The sequence below is a fragment of the Zingiber officinale genome, chromosome 4A (assembly GCF_018446385.1).
Source record: "Zingiber officinale cultivar Zhangliang chromosome 4A, Zo_v1.1, whole genome shotgun sequence".
Classification (NCBI taxonomy): domain Eukaryota; kingdom Viridiplantae; phylum Streptophyta; class Magnoliopsida; order Zingiberales; family Zingiberaceae; genus Zingiber; species Zingiber officinale.
Window position 1 is genome coordinate 45,431,819 of NC_055992.1, and position 13,332 is coordinate 45,445,150.

General features: G+C 40.9%; 1 pseudogene; it reads left to right on the plus strand.

Moving 5' to 3' along the window:
- The first annotated feature begins 614 nt into the window (after nt 1-614).
- On the plus strand, nt 615-6,752 carry LOC121972384 (annotated as a pseudogene).
- The last annotated feature ends 6,580 nt before the right edge of the window (nt 6,753-13,332 follow it).

Consider the following 13,332-nt stretch of genomic DNA (forward strand, 5'->3'; position numbering starts at 1 on the left):
TCTATCATTTGTGAGAGGTTCAAGGTTCAAACCTTCACCTCTTCTTTTATTTCTCTTATCTCTTTTTTTTTTTATTTGATTCTTCATATTTTTAGGCTCTAAAGCAAATAACACCCATATACTTATCTCATAATCTTGTGGGTGTTACACTTTTGAACATGATCTAGAATAGTTAGGAGGAGGTACCATTTTAGTTGGTATTTTAATTATCTCACTTGCACGAGGCGTGCAAGAATAAGTGTGGGAGATTTGATAAGCTATGAATTGATACATTACTTTTTGGTTAATTTGTGGTGATCTTTATATATTTGCATATTTTAATTTCCAATTTTGATCATATTTCCCAAACAAGATTTTTATGAGCTTTATGATGTTTTTCTTGTTAATGCATGATTTATTCCTCATTATTTGAATTTGATTGGGTAGGGTACTAAAGGGGTTCATTATTTAAATGAAGACTTGGTCTATTCAACCAAATGAAGCTGTGCAAATTCACATGTGGGTTTAACCGAACCTAGACCTCAATTGAGCTAAACCGTAAGTATATAAGGGAAAATCTGGCACGGTGAACAGTGAGTTTGTGCTACTGTTCATCATGTTGTTTCTCTTGAGGCATGGACGCTTGCTCCACCCTGCATCCAGATCTGCGAACCAGCTTGTCCTCATTGGCGGTGAGGTTTCAGCTTCCGGCAACCAGCTTCCGATCACTGTTCGTCTTCAGCGAATGGATTTGGCGGACGGGGCACTGTAGCTGTGGATCACAATTTTGTCCTCAGTTCGGCGGCGTTCCTCTGGTTTGAGCTCCCACTCCTCTCCAGAATCATCGGCGGCGTTCCTCCGGTGGTCCTAGACCATTTCTGACAGTAATCCATCCTTCATAGCTCTTCGACCAGCTCGCGATTCTAGCGCCAGTGAATCCAATGCGCGACAGTGAAGAATATCAACATCCTGAACTTGTTGAAGATTTGTGAGGAATTCTAGGTGAATCTGAGTTCGTCTTGAAGCTCGAGAACACCATTCCGACACCGGTTGGAGCGTTCTCTGTTGGTTCCTTGTGCGACAGCAAGGAGAAGACAATTTGGGACTGAGATTTGGGTTGTAGGGATGTTAGGTTTCTTTGTAATTTGATTTCTAGTATAGATCTTTCTTATTTCTGCACTATTGTTTCTGAATTTGTTAGTTCATAACTTAGAATTGTTTTTAGTTTCATTTTCTACAAGAATCTGTTTTTGTCAGCTCTGTTCTTGTGTGTTCTATTTCATAATCTGTTGGTTCGACAATTTTTGCTACAACTTAGTTTAAACGATTCATTAGCTGATAAGTTAGTTAGCTTAATAGATTTAATTCAATTTAATAGCTTAATTAATGGCTAGTGTGACTAGTTAGATGTAGTGTTGAGCTTTTGTTAGGTTTCTGCTCTTCAATGCACTGAGTTGGAACATTGCAATTTTGTTTTCAGTAGGTAAGTTTAGTTGGTTAAGTAGATTTAGTTTTAGTATTAATTTTTGGTAGTTTATACTAGTTCTCTAGTTGTTTTCGATCAATTCAGAATCTGTAGTTTTGATTCTTGCAATTAAGTTGAGTCGAATTCATTGTAAGTGTGATTTTGTGGAGTTTTATCTCTTGTTAAGTGAAACTTTATTTCTGCAGTAAGTAGATTTAGTGTTTGCACATTCATTACTAGTCTAATATTTCTATTTTAATGCCAATCCACATTTCATAATTAGAAAACACAAAAAGAGTGTTCTTAATCCAAAACAAGCACGTTTCTAGCATAATCCTCGAAAAATTTGACTCGAGCCTTATACTAAAACATTTCCTTATGTAGTTGTGGGTTTTCGATCATAACATTAATTTGGGAGTTTATTTATGGCATTAATTTGGATAGCTACCAGAGACCACAGTGATAGAAAATCAATTTGTGTTAGTGCCTGGAAGGTCGACAATAGAAGCTATACATCTTCTTAGACAATTAATTGAAAAATATCAAGAGCAAAAACAAGATCTACATATGGTATTCATTGACTTAGAAAAATTTTATGATAGAGTCCCAAGAGAAATTATATGGAGAATTTTAAAAAAGAGAGGTATTAGCATAACATATATTGAAACAATTAAGGATATGTGAGGATGTAACGACCAGAGTAAAGACTTCAGGCGGAGTAACTGAAGCATTTCCTGTAAAGATAGGGTTACATCAAGGATCAGCTCTAAGTCCCTATATTTTTACACTAATTATGGACGAACTCACTGCACACATTCAAGACACAGTATCGTGGTGTATGTTGTTTGCAGATGATATTATTTTGGTAGATGAAACACGTGAAGGAGTAAATGCTAAACTAGCACCTTGGAGGGGAACACTAGAAGGGAAAGGTTTTAAGCTTAGTACATTAAAGACAGAGTATATGGAATTTAAGTTTAGCAAGATTAGAAGTAATGAAACAATTGTTAAGATAGGAGAGGACGAGTTGCCCGGATCCGAGAGATTTAAATATTTATGATCATTTATGCAAAACGATGGAGGAATTGCGAGAGATGTCTTACATAGAATACAAGTAGGATGGGTGAAATGGAGAGGAGCGTTGAGTGTTTTATGTGACCGTAAAATACCTCTTAAACTTAAAGGTAAGTTATATAAAACCGCAGTTAGACCTGCTATGTTATATGGAGCTGAATGTTGGGCTATGACTCGAGCACATGAGTAGAAGATGAGAGTTGCAGAGATGAGGGTGTTAAAGTGGATGTATGGACATACAAGGATGGACAAAATAAGAAATGAGAGTATTAGAGAGAAAGTCAGAGTTGCATCTATTGAGGAAAAAACTTCGACAGACACATTTAAGATGGTACAGACATGCACTTAGACGACTAATAAATACTCCAGTTAGGTGATGTGAAACTATGATAAACATGCATATCAAACGAGGAAGAGGAAGACCAAAAAAGACTTGGTTAGTAACAATAAAATAAGATAAAATTTATTTAAATATAGATGATGATATAATAGAAGATAGAGCTCAATGGCGTAAAAGGATTCATACAGCTGACCCCACCTAGTGGGAAAAGACTTGGTTGTTGTTGTTGTTGTATATATTTTTAATGGATAGTGTCTACCTAACAACTTGAGATTTTCCATTGATTGTCCCAGTGATCATCCTTTCACTAGAAGTAGTTTTACAAGGAATGATAGTAGGAGTGATAATTGTTGAAATCTATGCTAATAGCACAGTGTGACTTGCCCTAGTTGGGCATGGGAGCCTTGCCCTGTGCTGGAGATTGGTACATCCTATGCAACAACAGTGACCAAGACCAAGATCCGACTCCTTGTTGGGTTAGCAAATGATGTGTCGATTTGCAAAGTTGACTTCAAGAAGTGCATTAATTAGATATAACTCACCCAAATTACTTTGTAATTGAAGATTCATTTTGCTATTTTATATGTTTTTAATGGATAGTGTCTACCTAACAAGTTGAGATTTTTCATTGATTGTCCTAGTGATCATCCTTTGACTAGAAGTAGTTTTACAAGGAATGATAGTAAGAGCAATGATAATTGTTGGAATCTATGCTGATAGCACAGTGTGACTTGCCCTAGTTGGGCATGGGAGCCTTGTCCCTGTGCTGGAGATTGGTACATCCTATGCAACAACAGTGACCAAGACCAAGATCCGACTCCTTGTTGGGTTAGCAAATGATGTGTCCATTTGCAAAGTTGACTTCAAGAAGTTCATTATCTTTATCTGTTTTCATTTTTGTGAATTACCACTAAGTTGTGTTAGGTGCTCGTGACTTTTATTAATTGTTGATTATGGGACTTTTGCAAGATTCCATCTCTGCTGTGGCCTGTGTGCGCTTTATTTAGTGGTTTGTCTTTTGAATCATTTTCCAAGACTTGTTGAATTACATCATAATGGTGAAGAAGAGAAGTCAAGGATAGAATTCAATTACTTAATCTTGTTGCATATTAACAGTGGACTGACATTTGACGATTGTGTTCAACCAGGGTGGCTTGATGCATTTTCTTTTCACTCCTTATACCATACACTATTAGAAATTTTATGTGCAATGATCCTATGTAGTTTGAGTATTTGATCAGGACTTAGACGCTACTGGTGCCTTTTGTCCTAGTGGTGCATTGTCATTATGTTGTTCGGGTGTCCACGCTGTACTACATGTAGGATGAGTGAAACTCCTTGCTCTTGGGTTAGTCAGAAGAATCATCAGGGATACAATGCTTAATATGTGAACTAGAGAACTAGACATTGTGCAATAGTATGCAAATGGTTGTAACACTCTCCATATTGTAAAATGAATGAGTTTCAGTGATCATATTATTGTTGACAAAGTGAACTTAAAGAATATTTTATTTTGTGCTGTGCGGCTTGTGTGTATCTACTCATATCCAGGGGCGTAGTCAGGATTTTCAATTAGGAGGGGTAATTTTCAAAAATTCATGAAACGAGAAAGGAATAACTTACAACTCTTGGAAGATCATTGTTTTTGAGAAAAATAGAGAAGATCAAATAAAGAGGAAGAAGTAGAAAAAGGAGAACTTTACTTTCTTTGTTAGCAACCGTGACTAGTTTCGGTGAGCTCGACAATAACACAAAGAGAGCAAGGTAAGACAAAATAAGACTATTTTGCTATGCCAATAAAATCCTAAAAAATACCAGAAGAGGAAGAAGATAAGGGGGTTGATGGCTGCTTGATCTTGTTAGAAGAGGGCAGCAACTGGTGTTGTATTTCTTGCTTGCTGGAGAAGAGAAAGAAGAAGAAAAAAGCTCGTGTGCTTTAGAAGAGGAGAGGAAAAAGTTGTAGGTTTCCTAACGTTGGAGAAGAGAAGGAGAAGAAGCAAATGAGGAAGAAGAGGAAGAAAAAAATAAGAGAGGAATGAGCAAAGGGGTGGCATACGGGACGTTGGGATGTAACATGCAAAGGGAGAAGAGGGAGAGAAAAAAATAAAAGGTTTCATCAAGAATATCCTAATTCTTTTTAAATCGTTCGAACTCGTTTAGACATTAAACTTGGTTCGGTCATAATTCAACTTCAAATCAATTCCAATTTGAACCAACATAATTCTTATCTTCATATCTACCCGTTGAATTTAGTTCAAACTCGATTCAATTTTAATTTAGTTTCCTTACTTTGCGCCCTACGATTTAGTTCATCTATTTATTATTATATATTTTATTTTTAAAATTCAATACTTAACATTTTAAATCGTGATATTTCCTCATAGAAGTGGTACCAATAGATAACTTAGATCATGAACTTTCCAAATATGTGATCAATTTTAGTTTTCGACATTGAATGATGATGAATCAATTATTTAAAGTGATGATAAAAACTTCCAAATAATATATATATATTATTTTTTAATAAAATATGAGAGGGGGCGGTCGCACCCCTTCTCCTTAAGGTGGCTACGCCCCTGCTCATATCCTTATTAATGCGTTTTAGTATTCAAATTATTGTTATTGCAAATTGTGCAGAAATATCACTCTAATGGGAATATCTATACTGACACTAATTGGTAAAGTTATTAACATTTATGGGCAGGGTTTTTCCTGCCATTTAATAAAACTATGTCTTGAGGTTCTCTTTAGTTTAAATATATGATATACTTCACTTATTCTTTAATGATATACTATGCTTGGATTATTTATTTTAATGCTTTCTATTGCTTCAGGAAGTTGGTGTGAATGTGAGAAGATTACATTGTGATAAAAGTGGAGTTCTTCAACCACGACCTCCAGTTGTGACAGTCATGGGTCATTTGGACAATGGCAAAACATCCCTTTTGGATGCTCTGCGCCGAACTTCAGTTGCAGCTAGGGAAGTTGGTGGGATTACCCAGCACTCGGGTGCTTTTGTTGTAGAGATGCCTTCAGGAGAATCAATAACATTCCTTGACACCCTAGGGCATGCTGCCTTCAGTGCTATGCGTGCTAGAGGTGCTGCTGTTGCTGACATTGTTGTGCTTGTAGTAGCAGCAGAAGATGGTGTTATGCCACAAACTCTTGAATCTATTTCCCATGCAAAAGCAGCCAATGCCCCAATTGTTGTAGCTATAAATAAGATTAATAAGTGTGATAAACCGTCAGGTGATCCTGAGAGAGTGAAGATTCAACATGGGTCTGAGGGATTACACTTGGAAGATATGGGTGGTGTTGTGCTAGTTGTTGAAGTTTCTGCTGCTACTAAAGCTGGATTAGATAGGTTGGAGGCCTTTGATACTTCAGGCTGAGATGATGGATCTGAAGGCTAGAATTGATGGGCCTGCTCAGGCTTATGTAGTTGAAGCCAGACTTGACAGGGGCAGGGGACCCTTGGCTACTGCCATAGTCAAGTGTGGGACCTTGTCTTGCAGTCAACATATTGCTGTTGGGGAAGAGTGGGGGAGAATAAGGGCTATTAGGGATATGTTTGGAAAGGTGACAGAATCAGGTCAGCTTGCATTGCCAATTGAGATTGAAGGACTATGGGGGCTTCCAATGGCTGGAGATGACATTATCGCGGTGCATTCAGAAGAGAGAGCACGCATGCTTAGTGCTAGAAGGAAGAAGAAAGTTGAGAAAGATAGACTTCTCAAGGTCAGTGAAGTGCACATAGACACTCCTGATACTGAAGAAGACGTATCAAAAAGGGTACAGTTGTCTATTATTGTCAAAGCTGATGTCCAAGTCAATGTTCAAGCTGTTACAGATGCATTAAGGAGTTTGAATAGTCCACAGGTAAGCATCTTTTAGCAACTTACCTAATCCATATCGAAGATTTTTTTTTTTATCGAGTTACGGTAAGATTCTAAATTGGCAAATAAATTTGGACGGCAAGCTTCTCTAGTTTCTTTCTAACATATGGTGAATCCCCTTAGGGCGGTACCATGTCTTGGGGTCAAAACCCATACGTCTGAGTATATCTTTCCTAATCTCTTAGCCACTTGCACTAATAACTAATAATCATCCGTGATTTACCTCTTCCGTGTTAGACTAAGGATAGGTTGACGGGGGACGCTGGAGGCGAACGAATCACCTTTTTTTTTTGTCACATTTCTAACATGTGGTGAATGATTAATCAGGCTGGGTAACGTCGAGTCTGGGATAACCGGCCTGACCCTATGAAAGTTTCTCACCAACCACTAGGATAAATCAGGAAGTACTTGTGACGGGCGGCCTAGAAACCCAGTATCCCTCAATTGCAAGTCCCATTTGGAAGAAAAGTCCTTACAAATACATCATAGCTAAGGATTGACCCATGGGTATCTGAAGGCTACATCAATTCTCAGCTACGATGTATTTGTAGGGATTTTTCTCCAAATGGGATTTGCAACTAAGGAATGTTGGACTTTTGGTCCGCTCGGCGCAAGTGCTTCCCAATTTTCTCAGGTGGCCGATGGAAACTTCCGTGGGGTTAGGCCAGTCATTCAGGCTCGACGTTACCCAACCTGGTTAATCATTTTTCACCCCTCGGGCTAGCTAGATTTATCATTTTTGCCCTCGAGCCTATGGTGGATGCTCAATTGTCTCCTAGGCTCACACGGTTTGATTTCTAGCATGACATATTTGTAGGGAATTTTCCTCCAAATGTGACTTGTAATTAAGGAATGCTGGGCTTCTAGGCCTCCCGCCGTAAGTGCTTCCCGATGTACCCTGGTGACTAGTGGGAAACTTCCGTGCGACCAGGCCAATTACCCGAGGCTCGAAGTTACCCAGCTTGGTTAATCATTTTTTGGTCCCCAAGGCTATGGTGTAGCAGTAAGGCCTCTAGGGCTATAATGCAGTGGTAAGGGCACTCAGTTATCTCTCAGGAACCCACTTTTTGATTGTCAGCTATAGTATATTTGTAGGGATTTTTCCTCTAAATAAGACTTGCAACTAAGGGATGCTGGGCTTAAGGGTTGCTAGAAGTGCTTCCCAATGTACCTTGGTGGCCGGTGGAAAACCTCCGTGGGGCCAGGCTAGTCACCCCAGGCTCGATGTTACCCAACCTAGTTAGTCATTTCTCCCCCGTGGCTATGTGCAGCGGTAAGAGCGCTCAGTTGTCTCCTACGCACCTACGGTTTGATTCCTAGCTATGACATATTTGTAGAAATTTTTTCTCCAAATGAGACTTGCAACTAAGGGATGCTGAGCTTCTGGGCCGCCCGCCACAAGTGCTTCCTGATTTACCCTGGTGGCTAGTGGAAAACTTCCTTGGGACTTGGTGGTTACCCCAGACTTAACATTATCCAGCATGGTTAATCATTTTAGCCCCCAGGGCTATGGTGTAGCAGTAAGCATGCTCAATTATTTTATAGGCACTCATGGATTAATTTCCAGCTGTTGGGGTTGCAAGGTTGCAAACATAGTCTCTCATTGAAAACACATTGGAAAGATCATAGGTTTATAAGAGAAAAGATATCTCCATTGGCAAGATGCCTTTTGGGGAGAGCCCAAGAGCAAAGCCATGAGGGTCTAGGCCCAAAGTGGACAATATCATACCATTATCGAGATATCTAAATTCTTTTCGATCTAACAATTGGTATCAGAGTCCGGACTGCCAGAAGGTTTAACCACTGACTGTGCACAAGAGCTATGGTATGATTGAGCCATGTGAGTACAATATTGACCTCGAACAAAGAAAGTGGGAGCTCCTATGTTCGGATCAAGAGGACCACACACCAGGCAGGAAGCCCTAGTTGCGGCTAGGCAAGAAAGTCCTAGTAGGTCGGGTGGACCGAGGGGCAGAAAGACCTGGTGGGTCGAGGATCAGACTTGGGAAGCTTGTGGTCCTTTGTTTGAGAGGGGGGGGGATTGTTGGGGTTGCAAGGTTGTAAACATAGTCCCACATTGAAAACACATGAGAAAGATCATGGTTTTATTAGAGAAAAGATATCTCCATTGGCATGAGACCTTTTGGGGAGAGCCCAAAAGTAAAGCCATGAGGGTCCAGGCCCAAAGTGGACAATATCATACTATTGTGGAGATATCTAAATTCTTTTCGATCCAATACCAGCTACAACATATTTGTAGGGATTTTCCCTTCAAATGGGACTTGCAACCTAGGGATACTAGGCTTCTGGGTCGTTTGTCACAAGTGCTTCCAAATTTATCCTGGTAGTCAGTGGAAACATCTATGGGGCTAGACCTATCATCCTAGGATCGATATTACCCAGCTTAGTTAATCATTCTTTTTTTTCCTAACATGTGGTGAAACTTTGTTTCATGGAGGATGTTTGAGAATTTTCTTGTTCAGCAATGGATGTATTTAGTTGAAATTTTTCCATTAATAAAATTTTGTAGATTAGTGGTTAATCATGTCTAAATCGGTGGAGATGGCGTATCAGATATGTGGCTCTGATGTTGACTGAGTGAAGACTCTAAGCTGGCAAAAATGACTCCGAGCCGCCCTGTGTGTTAAAAAGATTGTCAACAATCGGGTCAGGGAGGAGGTCTCCGACGCAGACACTCTAATGCTCAAGTCAGTGACCGGTCGAAGTCATAAATAGTATATGAATAGTGGATATGTAATATAGCTTATGTATAGCGTTTGCGTCATGTAAGCGTACCTGCACTTGTAGATGGAGGCCCCCTTTTATAATATTAATGTTTTTCTATGTATAAATCTCAAAGTATTTCTGAAAAAGAATAGACCATAAAGATGCTCTGGCACCTTTTCTAAAATAGACTCACAATCTCTACATTTGACAGAGTAGAAGCTTCTAGAGTAAAACTTGTATATGGATTATTCTCTGTCATCCATGGTACAAAACGCGAAAAAGGAATGTGAGGTCATTAGGTTGAGGCAACCTTAATATGGTTAGCTAGTAAATCGATCGATTGTCACTCACATGAATGACTAGGTTAGATTTGAGAAATGTTATTGGGGACTCATCCTTCGCTTGCCGCTCCGGTCGGACCAAGTGTCTAGTTTGTCCAGTCAGATGATAAGTCTAATCGGTTAGATTACTTGGCCAAAATAATTGATCATATTATCCCCGAGTGATGAAGAAAATTTGGTTCTAGAAGATACTGACTCAACTCAAGGCTTCACTAATACTGAGGGACTCGGGATTCGACCAACCCAAGGGTCCGATAACCACTCGGCCCAACCATGCTGTCCCCGATTGTTAACCCTTCCTTGACATTTACCTCCATGTCAATCGGCCTCCTGGACTTTGACCCAAATCGGGTGCCCCATCTTATTTACTGCATCACATGCCTCCCTTTAAAGTCTAGTCGAAGGAGTTTGCAAGATCGACTGACTAAACACTTGTGTTATTTAGTGTCATTGGCTTGGGCGCTCGGTCCTATTTCTGCCATTCGAGTTTTATGCTAGGAGCATTGTCCATTCAAATAGTTCATAGTTGTGGCAAAAGTTGAGAATATGCACGAGAGCAAGCCCGCTTAAAACTCAGCTGGGCGGCGCAAGAATCTGGTGTAAGTTCCTAGGATTGGTTTTGATGTGATCAACCAAGTCAAGTTACGTTCTGTTGTGTTTTTACCTTGTGTCTAAGTGTGCAGGGACATAGAAACACAAGAAGACTAGCGGAAACACTGTGGATGAGAACAATGAGATGGGAAGTTAGTCGACGAGTGTGGTGCATCCAAGGGACGAGAAGCTGTAGAAAAGTGCACCGATGAACGAGAAGGACACACGCGACATCTCCGAGGGACGAGAAGCTAGAGCAGAAGAATGCTTGAGGAGCGAAGGCTGAAGTTGGGTTTGGGTGAGCTCAACTCGAAATGACCATAGAATCACCCAAGCGATCGAAGCAGAAGCTAGACAAGTCAATGCGAAGTTGACTTGTCTAGGATCTTGGACCAAGCCTAGGCTCACAGACTCCATGTGCCCAGATCACCCTAGGTTAGCGGAGGGTGCCTCTTCGAGTCGTTGCACTGTGATTGGTCTTGGGTCCACGTTAACAAAACTCTATGTGCTCGGACGAGTCTAGGCACTCAGGTAGGGATAAAGTTTTATCTCCAAGACATTAACAAAGCTGATAAACTTGCACCATTCGAGGCGCCCGGATCAAGTCTAGGCACCCGGAAGTAACACATCATCAAAACAACTATTTTGACTAGCGATCTATAAATAGAGCTCTGACCCTAAGAGTTCAATACAACACTCGAAGATGAAACACTTGCTTCTATTGTTTACTTCTTTTCTGTACTTAATTATTATAAGAGGCTACTCCACCAGAAGGAGATTTTTAGTGGAGCTTTCAAAGTCTTGGACTAATAACCTCTCTGGTTGTAACCAAGTAAATCCTACCTCTTCTTTTATTTTATGTTAATTAATTTTTGGTCAACTAACTTGTGTTGTATTTGTTAACTTCGAGAAGCAAAAGAAAGTTTTTAACTCTTATTTTAGGGCAATTCACCCCCTCTTTACAGGCACACCGGGACTAACATTTGGGACTTGGGCGAGATGGCAGGCTCGCTTATAACTCGGACAAGCGACATGAGAGTTTGGAGGCACGATTTATGACCCAAATGCCTTAGACAATGGAGGGGTAGTGTATGACTTGAATGCCTTGGAACATGAGCGCAAGGACATGCTCACTCATAACTCTGTTGGTCGGCATGAAATTCTGGGATAAGTGTGAGAGCAGACTCACTTATAACTTGACCGAGCGACATGAGAGTTTGGGACTTGGCCGCAAGAGTAGGCGTGTTTAAACTCGGTTGAGTGGCATAAGAGTCTAGAGGCACAGTGTATGATCCAAATGCCTTAGAGAGTGGAGGCAAGTGTATGACCTGAATGTCTTAGAATATGAGCATGAGGGCATGCTCACTTATAACTCAGTCGGTCAATATGAGAGTCTAAGACAGGCGCGAGGGCAGACTCGCTTATAACTCGGTCAAGCAACACGAGAGTTTGGGACTTGGGAGCGAGAGCAGGCTTGCTTATAACTTGGCCGAGCAACACAAGAGCCTAGAGGCACGGTGTATAACCCAAATACCTTAGAGAGTGGAGGTACAGTGTATGACCTACATGCCTTGGAACATGGGTGTGAGGGCATGCTCTCTTATAACTCAGACGGTCAACATAAGAGTCTGAAATAGGGGTCAGGGAAGGCTCACTTATAACTCGTCCAAGCGGTATGAGAGTCTGGGACTTGGGCATGAAAGCAGACTCATTTATAACTTGGTCGAGCAGCAAGAAAGTCTATAAGACAGGCGTGAGGGCAGGTTTTCTTATAACTCGGCCGAGAGGCACGAGAGTCTAGAACACAGGCATAAGGGCAGACTCTCTTATAATTCGGCCGAGCAGCATGAGAGTCTGGAACTTGGGCGCAAGGGTAAGCTTGCTTATAACTTGACCAAGCGGCATGTGAGTCTGGAAAATAGGCATGAGGTTAGGCTCAGTTATAACTCAGTCGGTCAACACGAGAGTTTGAGACATAAGTGCGCTGGCAGACTCACTTATAACTCGACCGAACGACTCGAGAGTCTAGGACATAGGCGCGAGAGCATACTTGATTATAACTTCATCAGATGGCTTGAGGGTCTGGGACAGAGGCACGAGAGCATGCTCAATTATAACTTGGTCGTATAGCTCAAAAGTCTGGGATATAGGCATGAGAGTACGCTCGCTTGTAACTCAACTAAATGGTTCGAGAGTATGGGACATAGGCATGAGGGAAGGCTCACTTATAACTTGGTCGGTCAGCATGTGAGTCTATGACACAAGCACGAGGGCAAGCTCGCTTATAACTCAACTGGATGGCTCGAGAGTTTGGGACATAGGTACGAGTGCATGCTCATTTATAACTCGGCTAGAAAACTCTAGAGTCTGGAACATAAGCGCGAGAACATGTTTGATTATAACTCAGCAGGATGACTCAAGAATCTGGGACATATGAACGAGAGCACACTCACTTATAACTCGATTGGACAACTCTAGAGTATGGGACTTGGGCGTGAGGGTAGACTCACTAATAACTCGATTGAGCAACACGAGAGTCTAGAACACAGGCACGAAGGTAGGCTCTCTTATAACTTGGTCGTGTGGCACAAGAGTTTAGAACTTGGGCATAAGGGAATGCTCTCATATAAGTTAGCTGAGTGGCACAAGAATATAGAATATAGGCGCGAGTGTAGGCTCGTTTATAACTAGGTAGGAAGGCTCGAGAGTTTGGGATATAGACACGAGAGCATGACCACTTATAACTTGGTCGGATGTCTCAAGATTCTGGGACATAGGCAAGAGAGAATGCTCGCTTATAACTCGGTCAAACGGCTCGAGAGTCTAAGATATAGGCCCGAGAGTATGCTCGCTTATATCTTGGTCGGACGGTTAGAGAATCTAGGACATAGGCATGAGGGAAAACTCACTTATAACTTG